The sequence below is a fragment of the Protopterus annectens genome, chromosome 2.part0 (genome assembly GCF_019279795.1).
Source record: "Protopterus annectens isolate FY-2018-M chromosome 2.part0, PAN1.0, whole genome shotgun sequence".
Lineage (NCBI taxonomy): Eukaryota > Metazoa > Chordata > Ceratodontiformes > Protopteridae > Protopterus > Protopterus annectens.
In genome coordinates, this window is record NC_056728.1 from 1,169,650,372 (window position 1) to 1,169,663,311 (window position 12,940).

The 12,940-nt window shown below is 39.6% G+C and overlaps 1 pseudogene; it reads left to right on the top strand.

Annotated features, from left to right (window-relative positions):
- The first annotated feature begins 8,452 nt into the window (after positions 1-8,452).
- LOC122793849 lies at positions 8,453-8,625 on the top strand (annotated as a pseudogene).
- Positions 8,626-12,940: the final 4,315 nt, after the last annotated feature.

Genomic DNA, 12,940 nt, shown 5'->3' on the forward strand with positions numbered 1-12,940 from the left:
TTTTAATAGGATGGAGCTAGAAGTGAGCATGCTTCGCTCCTCTGTAGCAAGACCTTATTATTCTGAGCCTGTTATGGCATGTAGTATGGAAAATTTTGGAAATATGACCACCCCTCATGTGGTAAGAGCTCCTTTGTTCTATACTCAGGATGCAGGGGCGATTAGAAGTTTTTTAGAGGAACGATGGGAGATCTTAACTCTCGATCCAGCTATCAGGGAAGTGGTGGGTCCAAAGCTCATGGTTAGTTATAAAAATAAGCCTAATATAAGAAGCAAGCTTTGTAATAGGACAATAACCCCATCTTTAGGTGTTAGTAATATATCAGGGACGAATACAAAACCATGTGGAAATTGTAACCAGTGTGCTTTTATTGACACTAGCATGTCTTTTGTCCACCCGGTTACTAATTTCGAATTTAAGTTTCGTACAAATACTACTTGTATGAGTTCAAATGTTGTTTATCTGGCTAGGTGCTCTGCTTGTACTTCGTTCTACATAGGTAAAACGAATAGGACATTAAAAGAGAGAATTAGAGAGCATATGTACCAGATAAGGTTAGGCAATGATACCAATGCACTGGCCAGACATGTTAAGTCTACAGGCCCACAACATACATTTTTGTTTCTTGTTATGCAAGAAGTCTTCCCTAATGTCAGGGGTGGTGATCTTATTAATTGCACATTAGAAAGGGAGATGAATTGGATTATCAGGTGCAGGGGTGATAAACCGCCTGGTCTGAATGAAAAGGTACATATAGCTCCCTTCTTGAGGAAGAAGAGATGCTATAGACCTTAAGTATATTAGTAATAATATTTGGATTGACATCAGTACGGTTACCGCACCTGTTTATGATCTGAATGCTAAGAATAGTTATTATTTCAATAATATTGGGACTGTGATTTCATCTCAATGTAAATGTTTTATGTAACTTGCCATATAACTTCATTAGGTATTTTTAATATATATTTTTATATATGCTTGTACATATATTGTAGTTTTTATCTACAATATGTTTCTGAATTGATAGGAAGTTTAGCGCTTTTTGTTTTTGTTTTAATATATGCCTTATGTCTTTAAAGTAAGGGATTTTTATATGTGCACATGATTTATTTTTTAACCAATAGACAGAGATGTCTTAGTATTTAAATCTTGAATGATACCAATGCACTGGCCAGACATGTTAAGTCTACAGGCCCACAACATACATTTTTGTTTCTTGTTATGCAAGAAGTCTTCCCTAATGTCTGGGGTGGTGATCTTATTAATTGCACATTAGAAAGGGAGATGAATTGGATTATCAGGTGCAGGGGTGATAAACCGCCTGGTCTGAATGAAAAGGTACATATAGCTCCCTTCTTGAGGAAGAAGAGATGCTATAGACCTTAAGTATATTAGTAATAATATTTGGATTGACATCAGTACGGTTACCGCACCTGTTTATGATCTGAATGCTAAGAATAGTTATTATTTCAATAATATTGGGACTGTGATTTCATCTCAATGTAAATGTTTTATGTAACTTGCCATATAACTTCATTAGGTATTTTTAATATATATTTTTATATATGCTTGTACATATATTGTAGTTTTTATCTACAATATGTTTCTGAATTGATAGGAAGTTTAGCGCTTTTTGTTTTTGTTTTAATATATGCCTTATGTGTTTAAAGTAAGGGATTTTTATATGTGCACATGATTTATTTTTTAACCAATAGACAGAGATGTCTTAGTATTTAAATCTTGAATGAGTTTGTATTTTTGTAAATGTCTGAAGAAGCCTACGGGTGAAAGCGCTGACAGTCTGAAAAATAAACTGCTTGATTTTTTACTACTCTGCAGTTTCTCTTTGTACGAAGTACGCGTTATTGAACTGTTTCTCTCTGTGGATTTTTATAAATGTGAAAGTCGTATCTTTATCGCTTGGAACCAACCATTGGACCCAGCGCATGGTACTGTTTTTGGCTGTTATTATTTCTATATCCATTGCATTGGCTGGGTCCCAGCTCCGTTGTCTTGGTGTGTGTTTTGTTTGTTTTATCTATCCCCCTTCTGCCCAGACTTTAAGGTAGTGACCACTGCCACCAGACACTCACAATCAGTTACTCTAAGGCCCTTAACAAAGGGTGCCCAATTATACTGTGTAATATTCATACTAATACAAAGGGCACCTGACTCTAACTTCTCACAGTATTCTCCTTTGAAGCTGAGACAGGAATTTACCACAGACGACCACAATACACATCTAAATTTTTGTGGCAGTGCCTGGGGCCTCTCCTCTTTTTACTGAACTAATGGAAAAGGATTTGTTCCAGACCTACCGTCTCCAGTCCTATTCAGCACTGTTGGGTGCTGTTTTAATGGTTTAACAGCTCATTTACATTTCCCTTATTTTTCTTAAAGTAAGTTAACTGTTGCTGTCCCAGTGTCCTCTATTAAAACATAATACATTTAATTCAGTTACAATGATGCATGTGCATTTCTTTTCATTTCAGCAGGGTGAACTGTTGATATATTTTAACACAAGCAAAGCTCATAAACACATTTTCAGCACAAACATCTGTATAAATCAGTTTAATATACAAATGACATGCAGTTCTAATACATTTGTAACACAGGCATCTTGTATAAATAATTTGGTATTCAAAGGACCTATCATTCTTTACAAAACTCCATCTGGCTATGCTGGCACTGGCCCATATCATCACATTTCTCCCCACCTCAAAGACTCAAGCTAGTTTTTCAAGTGACCCTTGAAAAATGTGGCTTGAGAGAAATAAGCCTATCTGGGAATATGTTATTCCATTCCCTGACTTCAGACTCCATCTCCACTGGCATTACAGACCCCACTACGGTGTTGTATTGTCATGTCTTATGCCTGCAATCCTAAGTTACACCTTAATATCTTGACATTTTGTTAGCTGGCTCTATGTATCCAAGTTAATGGGATTGTGGTCTGTAACCACAGTGAATTTCCTTCCATACAGATAAGGCTGAAGTTTATGTAGTGCCTATACTATGGCTGAGTATTTGCAGTGAATGGCAGTAGGACTCTGAGGGGCATCTGGTGACTGATCTCCTCAGTGAGGCTTGGACTGACACCTCAGTGGAAGGCTTTATCTGTCCTAGGCATGGGTAAGCATCTGACTCTGTGTGATGATTTATTTTCCTGTAGCCCACACAGAACCTGGTGCTGCCTTCCTTCTTTGGTGCCAGCACCACTAAGGAGGCCCAAGGACGGCTGGTCTCCTGGATTACTTACAGTTCCAACATCTCCTGTATCTCTTTTCTCAGAATCTGTCTGACTCACTAAGGCACCCTGTAAGGAGTCTGCTTTATAGGCATTTGGGGCCCTGTATCCACATGGTGCTGCACCAGGTGGGTGCACCCTGGTTTCCCAGTGAACATGTCCCCAAATTCCTGTAACACTACTCGGATTTCTTGAACCTGGGTAGGGGATAGCCACTGGAACACTGTTACCTCTTCCACTGAGGTGTCAGTCCAAGCCTCACTGAGGAGATTAGTCACTGATCCCCCTCAGACTCCTTCTGCCATCCACTGCAAATACTCAGCACAAGGGCCTCTATATCATGTAAGGCTTCATCATGTTAACATGGTACAATTTGAATAAGAACTATCACCTGCTGCCCCACAGCATACTCTCTGGCTTGAGCATTCCTGTCATACCAGATCTTTTTCTGCTGTTGGGCTTCTGCCAGGATCTCCTGGATCAAGCCCATGAACTCCCTCAGCCTTGTCCTAAGGTTTAGGACATATGCCACAACAGAATCCTTGTAGGATTCACAGTCATCCTCCCACTCATCATGAATCAAATCTAAAGGACCCCTCACCCTATACCCATACAGCAACTCCAAGGTTGAAAAACCTGTGGATCTTGGGGTACCTCTCTGTAAGCAAACAACAGATGGGGCAAATATTTGTCCCACTCTCTCTTAAACTTGTTTGCAAATGCTTGTATCATGGTCTTTAGCATAGAGTTTAACCTCTCCACAAGACCATTAGTCTGGGGATGGTAGGGATGGTCTTTAGGTGCTTCACCTCACAGCACTCCCACAGACAAGCTAGCAGGTCTGACATGAAATTGGTACCTCTGTCAGTTAGTATTTTTCTTGGGAAAACCCACCCTGCTGAAAATCTCTAGCAAAGCATTTGCCACCTTCTCTGCCTATCTAGTAGCTTAATCTACTACCACCAGGATATGCATCTTCCCTGTGGAACTTGGGGTACTCAGAGGCCCTACAATATCCATAGGTACCTTCTGAAATGGCTCCTCAATCACAGGTAAAGGCATCAAAGGAGCTTTGACCTTGTCTCCTGTCTACCCTACTTTTGGGCACTGCTCACAGGTCCTACAGTACCCTGTTACATCCCTGGCAATCCCAGGCCAATAAAAGTTCTGCATAATATGTCTCTTGGTATACTTTATGCCCATATGATCTGCAAAGGGAATACCATGGGCTATGGTTAGAAGTGCTAGACGGTAGACTCTGGGAACTACCAACTGCTGTATTACATTACCTTCTAACCCTCTGTCAGGGGTATACTCTCTAGACAGTAACCCTTTGTTCCAGTGCACAGAATCCCCTTTTCCCTAGGAATCAGGTGTCTCCCTAGCTACCTCCCTCAAGCCTCTTAGTTTAGGGTTTGATAGTTGAGCCTGTCTTAACTTTCTCTTTGTAACTCTTCCAGTCTGCCCTTCCACAAGACATCTGGTGTCCTCTGACAGCAGTGCATCACTGTCAGCCTGGGTACTACTACTCACCTCTGCCCTTGCAGTCACTCTGTCCAAGGGAACATTAATACCCACCAGCAGCTGAGGTGCATCTTCTGTCTCACTGCTACAGGGTAGCTCCCTTCCTGAAGTAGCCACATCACCAGTCCTGGCTGTAGGTGTGCAGTCTGTCTTGGTCTCACCCAGGATACCAGATCCACATATCTGTCTCCAAGCTTGACTGCATCTCACTGCATGCACAAAAGGTACTGCATTATCAAAATCATTCCCTATCAAGACATATGCAGGGACATCCTCAAAAACTCAAAAACACCTACTTACTTGCTTGCTCCCTTTTCCACCATCCCAGTCAAAGTGAACCCTGGCTAAAGGCATTTAGAAATGGGATCCCTCCTAAAGTTCTAAATGGAGTGGACTACCCAAGCAAGTACTGCTCCTCTTTAACCACTGCAGGCTTCACAATGGTTATGTCAGAGACTGTGTCTCTCTCTTGGCAGTGGCCTGTTTTCCATCTACCAAGGTCATATATAAACTATGCCAGTAGTTTGGTAACCCTGTTGTCTCCAGATAACTTACCACTGGCATTCTGTCATTCCCACTTGGTGGCTCCCCCACCTTCTGTTCCACAGCTTGCCTTTGTGAATATTTATATGCTACATGGCCCCACTGGTTACATTTAAAACACTTAACCCTTGATCCTGGCCATGTACCTGAGCGAGTGGTTTCTCCTGTTACTGCTGGACCCTGTCAGTGTGGTTTAGGCTGCCCACCATTGGTTCCCTTATATTCCTGTGCAGCATTGGGTATCCCTTTCTGGTGTACCGATGCCCTGCTTGCTAGATATAGGTATCCTTTTTCCCAGACTCATCTACAGAGTTGCATTCCCTGTCTGCCAACCAGATTCTCATGTCCTCAGGAAAAGTGCTAAGGCCTTTTTCCCTCACCAAATGGTCTGCCAGCCCTTGAGGAGTGGTGACCTGACACCTACTCACCCACCTATGAAAATAAGTGCTTAGTTCAGAAATGGAAATGTAATCATGTACACCTTCATCTGCTTTGTGCATATGCTCATGAAACTTATTTCTGTAAGCTTTAGGTGTTAACTTAAAACATTGTAATAAACAGTGCTTCACTTTATCATAATCTTAACATTCAGCATCAGACACTTTAGAAACAACAGTTACAGCTTTACCATGGAGTAAGGGGTTAAGAAACTGTACCCAGAGCCCTCAGTCAACATTATACTGTTTGCATGCTCTTTCAAATATATGAACAAAACTATCAAAATTATCACCTTCTTGGTACTGAGGAAGAAGTTTACTGACCTTTATTGCTTCTGGGGTATGGTTACTCCCTTCCCCATTACCTCTATTACCCTGGTGAAGAGTCATGTTGCCTTTGCCTCTCATTTTCTTTGCCTTCCAAATGCTGTAGTCTTTCTGCTGAATGTACTTCAACCTCCAAATGCCGCAGTATCTCTGCTGACTCTAGCTCCAAACATTTGGCCTCCAATTTAACTCTCTTTAACTTCAGACAGAGTTTTAAGTCTTTTGAGGAAAAGATGAACTGTCCTGTTTCTGAGAGCTGTACATTCCCAATGCCAGTCTGGTTGTCTTCCTGGATGCTGGTCTGTGATGTAGCCATGATTAAGGCTGCAATAATTTCCACTATAGTTAGGTTGGCATGCCCCATTCCTTTGGCTTGGCACTTCTAATCCAACTGGTTCCTTGTCAGATGGCCATAATCCTCTGCTGACATCCTTGCCTGCTTTCCCTGACTAACTAAGCTAATCAAAAGTAAATAAATAAAACTATTGTGATATAAAACTGAATGTCTACCATGTGTCTGCTTGAGAGTATAAACACCTTCTTTAGTGACAAGTGCTTACAGACTACAGGAATTCAATATCCACACCACTGCTCACCAGTGTGAGAGCATGTCATGATCCCTCCACTGCCAACCAAATATGTGATGCCCACCACTGCTACCAATATGTGATGCCCAGCAATATGTGACATCCCCAGTTTGGGCCAGTAATCAAGGAGCCTCAGTCCTCACCACTGACACAGGAGAAGGATGTGCAACTGGAATACAAATAGATACACTCAGTAGTTCCAGATGCAGACCTCTCTACATCAAGTACAGTTTCCTTTAACAGCACACAGGGAACACACTCAGCTGGATGTCTCTATATCTGTCTCCCTCCAGGTCCCGATTAAGACTCCTCACTGGTACAGCTGTAGAGTTAGGTCCTCAGCTGAATGTCAAAGCCACATCCTCCAGCATCCTGTCTGTAAGCCCATTGCTTTGTGTGCCTGTGCCAAGTAGCTGACACACATTCTGATAGATTTGATTTGCACAAACACAACTGGGAAAGGCTGGCACAGATTTACTAGCTATGTTCCTTTCTGCCCAGACTATAGGGTAGTTACCACTGTCACCAGACACTCAGAATCAGCTATTCTAGGACCCTTGACAAAGAGTGCCCAATTATACTGGGAAATATTAATACTAATACAAAGGGTTAGGCCTTCTGGAGTGGCCCACACAATGTCACCAAATAAATATAAGTACTCTCAAAGGTTAGATTCATAATAAACATTTTAAATATATTTAATAGTAAATAATAAAAGAACATGCAAATATTGAATATATACTTACAGTATACCACAGAGTTCACATCACAGAAAATATTGAAATTAACATTGATGGACAGTCTCATACAAATAAAGAAAAACGCTCTTTAAACTAAGCTTCACAATACTCCTGACTGAATCTAAAATAATTACTGTTCCCTAGTTAATTTACTTGCTACCAGAAGGCAAGATGCTGTGGGTAAGGGTCTTTTCAGTCAGCCCCCCAAAACAGAATACTCAATACTCTGGGATTTCTGTTTGTAATATCTAAAATATAATTTCCAAGAGGGCTGGAAGAATGACCTCCTCTGGTCACCAGACTCTAGGTTCGAACAGTATTTCCCTTTGAAGTTGAGACAGGAATTAAGCACAGACGGCCACAATACACATCTAGATGTATGTATGTATATGTATAAATATATATATATATATATATATATATATATATATATATATATATATATATATTTATATACATACACACACAGAGAGTGAGAGATATGCATATGTGTGTGTGTACATGTGCATGGCTGAATGTATATATATATATATGTGTGTGTGTGTGTGTGTGTGTGTGTGTCTGTGTGTGTGTGTGTGTGTGTGTGTGTGTGTGTGTGTGTGTGTGTGTGTGTGTGTGTGTGTGTGTGACAGCTTGCATGCATGCATGTGTGAGTGTGTGTGCAACTCTATTCTTGGTGCCATGAAAACACAGTAAGACAGCTTATTCTGCATGATGGGAAAGGGATCTATGGAAATCTCTCCATTCAGGTAAATAGCATAATATAGTAATACATTTAATTATGGGACCTTATAACTGCAGTGGTGATGACTGGTTGATTGTAAAGTTAGATTTTCAAAGAACATGCATTCTTTAGTATAGTTAAATGCACTGAATACCATAATTTTATATAGTCAATGAGCAAGTGAATATAAATTAAGTTTAATTAGTCTTTCTCTGCCTCTCCTTATCTTAATCCCTTTTGAATTATCTTAAATCTAGAAAGTTTCTGCTTGGATGGAAAAACAAAGAAAAAATCCAACTGAAAAAAAAATGAAATATGCACAGTTTTCCTGTGTGTGTATGTGTGTGTGTGTGTGTGTGTGTGTGTGTGTGTGTGTGTGTGTACACACACACACACACACACACACACACACACACATCTATGGGTTAACTAGATAGGATCTAAACCAGCATATGATCAATAGTTAAAAGTCTGACAGCAAAATATCTAAGCTATATCAAAACTGCAAAATACCTAAACACAAAATACTGACAAAATTAAGGTTATATTGAGGAAGGGTTTATGCTCTTTCTCCACTGTTCTTTGACCTTTGAGTTGGTATATAATATTAGTAGAGGATGTGGGGGGTGCAACTCTACCCACATTAAGGATGCAGAGGGGCTTGCTCCTCCCCTGTGAAAACATTGACAAAATCTGGCAAAATCTAGTCATGTATGAAACCACTGAAAAATCTAACAAAGTTGAAACAGTTTGTCAATGTTTTTGCAGGGAGGGGTAGCCTCTCAGTCACCCCATGTGGCGTGTACCTCCATCCTGCTAATTATGTATGCCAACTTTGAGGTCAAACAACAGTGGGATAGGGTATACACCTTCCCTAGTATAAGTTTAGTTTTGTCAGTATTTTGTGTTACATGTTTTTGCCATGTAGACATTGTTGGTATTTTGTTGTCTGTCTTTTGTATGCTGGTTTAGGTCATGGTAGGCAATATATGTATATATATATATATATATATATATATATATATATATATATATATATATATGTAGTTTCACTTCATAATCTTGATATACTGAAACCTCGAATTTCAGTAACCCAAGACTATAAAGTCGAACCATTCACAATACCGAAACCCAAAATCACGGATAACACAATCACGAACATACATACACCATACACCACATAACACACACACACCATTCCACCCATAGCACATAAACCACACAACTCTACAGTACATATAAGCAGGGGGCAAGCCCCCATGTAGGGGCTGTGCCCCCCACACTCCCCTACTTATATATACCAACTCCAATATTGCACATAACATAAAAGAAATAAACTCACACCACAGCAACCTCCACTTGCTTGCACACAAATACACATCAAACATACACAAACACCAACAAATCCAACACTCACATGCACACTTACACCTCCCTACCCTTACTCACACACAAAACGTACAAAAACACACACACAAACACTCACTCACTTACAACTTCAGACACCATAACAATACATGCAACATACCAGAAATGCATAAGCGTGGATTTGAGATATTCAAATTTGCTGTTATGCACTTTCAGCATTTTGGTTTTCAGCTTCATGATCTTGGATTACTGAAATTCGGGATTTCAGTAATTTGAAATTATGAAGTGTAACTATATATATATATGTGTGTGTGTGTGTGTGTGTGTGTGTGTGTGTGTGTGTGTGTGTGTGTGTGTGTGTGTGGGTGTGCTGTGGGTGTGCTGTGGGTGGAATGGTGTGTGTGGGTGGAATGGTGCGTGTGTTTTATATATATATATATATATATATATATATATATATATATATATATATATATGTATATATATAAGCTGCATGGAAAGTTTAAAGTTTAGCATTTACAATTTACATTTGATTGCTGTTTTTATTTCTGCATTTCATTATGTAGATTATGACTACATGGTTATGTTGTCAAAACATGCAGTGATATTTTACAGGCTGTTTTTTTTTTGTTAGTGACTATGAAAGTATATTTGTTCTCCAAATCCGGTAGTGTAGGATTAGCCAGATGAACTTTATTTATTGTTATTCTATGCAGACTCAGTCAGACAGATCTCTGGCTCCTTGCCCTGTCAGTGATAGGTACCAGATGCGAAACAAATGAAACACCAACATCTTAAAAATTATTTTCTGCGCACCTCATGATAAAGGCAAAACACATGTGGGTGCAGTGCCATCTAAACTGAGTTTCTCTTGTGTGTTAATATTAACCAGCCACCGTGTTTATCAAATAACAGTCATGTAAGTACATTGCTAAAATTACTAGCTGATTATAATCATGTATTACATTCTTTCATGTTCTCCCAAGGGTGAGATCAAAAAAATTACAAGAACTGATCAGGAATGAAAGGTCATTTTCCAAACCTTTCATTGATATGAGAACTAAAACATATGCACAGCTTGTAGTTTATCATTTTCAGGAATACATCTGGCCTGAAACTCTCCCTTGAAGATAAACAAGCCAGACAAATACAGACTCTCTTCAGTCCAGATAAGAAACCCATTTTTTTCATATCCTTGAAACAGTGTTCATTGCACAGGAATAAAGAGCAACACTTCTTTATCAGTTATATTTTACAGTGCAATAACAGATCTCAGCTTTAATGTCAGCTCCCAGCTGTGCTTTTCTAAATAAAAATATGAATCGCAGAATATGACATGGTGCTAAGGGTGATTCACCAGTTTTTTGGAATTTAATGGCTATATGAAGGCAGGGGGTGCATTTTTTTCCTCATTCCTGTTCATGAGCCCAGTCAAGGCACATATCTGGTAGGGACTTTATGCCAGGCATTTGTCAGTCTTTGGGCATCTCATATTTTTAAATGACCAGGCTAGTTCTCCTGGACCTGCCATGTTTAATTTGCATTCTTCATTATGATTGTAGGGTTAGACTCAGATATCCAGTTTCCTTACCTTGTCTGAATATTACATAATTTCTTTTTCATTATAGATGTTGATGAGCAACCTAAGACTGAATTTCTGGATGACCCCCTCGTACAACCTGATTTTTCCTTAAACTATCCTTAACTCAGATGTTTCAGTCTCACTGCCTTTCTCAATAGTCTGAAAATCTGCATTCACATTACATTATTGCCTAATTTGTGGCCTCAGAACTAAGCCATTCTGTTTTGTCCTAGTGAGAATGAATGACCCTTCAAGAAGAATATGACCAATAGTGCTGATTTCTTTTTCCATGCTAGCTAGTAATCTCCTATTTTTCTAGGATTAAGCAAGTAAGACAGACAGTCCTTACTAATTTTAATCCTATAACCTAATTCTATGCTCACACCATTCATTACCAAATTAAAGGCAATGATCGGGAACTCTGTCAGTAAATTAGAGTTTCTTTGTATAATGCAGTTATACTACTGCTACTACTGTCAGTGCTACTATTACTACTGCTATCACTACTACTACTACTACTGCTACTGCCACAGCTACTGCTACTACTACTACTTCTACTGCTACTGCTGTTACTACTACTGCTACTACACATGCTGCTACTACTGCCACTGCTACTACTACTTCTACTGCTATTACTGCTACTACTGCTACTGTTTCTGCTACTACTACTACTGCTGACTGCTGCTACTACTGCTGCTACTGCCACAGCTACTGCTACTACTACTACTTCTACTGCTACTGCTGTTACTACTACTGCTACTACACATGCTGCTACTACTGCCACTGCTACTACTACTTCTACTGCTATTACTGCCACTACTGCTACTGTTTCTGCTACTACTACTACTACTGCTGACTGCTGCTACTACTACTGCTGCTACTGCTGCTACTACTACTACCACTACAACTACTACTACTGCTGCTACTACTATCACTGCTACTAGCACTGCTACTACTGCCACTATTACCAGTGCTACTACTACAATTACTACTACCACTACCACTACCACTACTACTAGTATTGCTGCTACTACTCCCACTACTACTGCTACCACTACCACTTCCAATAGTACTGCTATTACTACTGCTGCTACCATTGCTACTGTTAATGCTACAACTGCTGCTAATAATAATAATAAAATATAGCACTGCACTACATTAAATATCTTAAATCTTATTAAAAGCATGATATTGAGGATGCAAATAACCATGGCACATTTATATTTATAGCACGGAGATAAGTGATATCCACCTACATTCCTTCTTCCTTCTTGCCTACCAATGTCTGTTAGCTCAACCTTCTAAAGGAAAATATATATCCTTTATTAATGCTTAGGCATATCAACGTTTTAGCTACTAACAATAAGCCAGTTTCATCCCACTTGACTTAGATTCACAATTGTGAATTCTGACATAACTGATAGTCCTAGGACTCTGGACTGATCCATGTACATAGGTACCTTAACTGGATAAAGTGCATTAAGCACATGATACATGGTACATGTTAATGTAAGGCTGCACAGTATAGCAGTCTCTGTGCTCTAAATTTATATATGACATTATACAAGCTCTGGTTTGGAGGACAGTTTACAGTAAGTGTACATAGAAGAACAGATTACATGCCTCATATCTGTAAAGTGCAGCTGGCAGTGTCTAGATGTGCATTTAAAATATGCATAATGTTAAAGGTACAGTTACTACTGAAACAGCTCTATAGCTTAGACAAAGTCCAGACTGTGACCCAGTGAGCAGAATGACCTGGAATCAACTATCAGACCAGGCACTAATGGAAATGATGAAAGGTGGAGTTGAGCAGTTGATGCTGGTATATCTGTCCTGGGCAAGGGAGACAATCTGTAC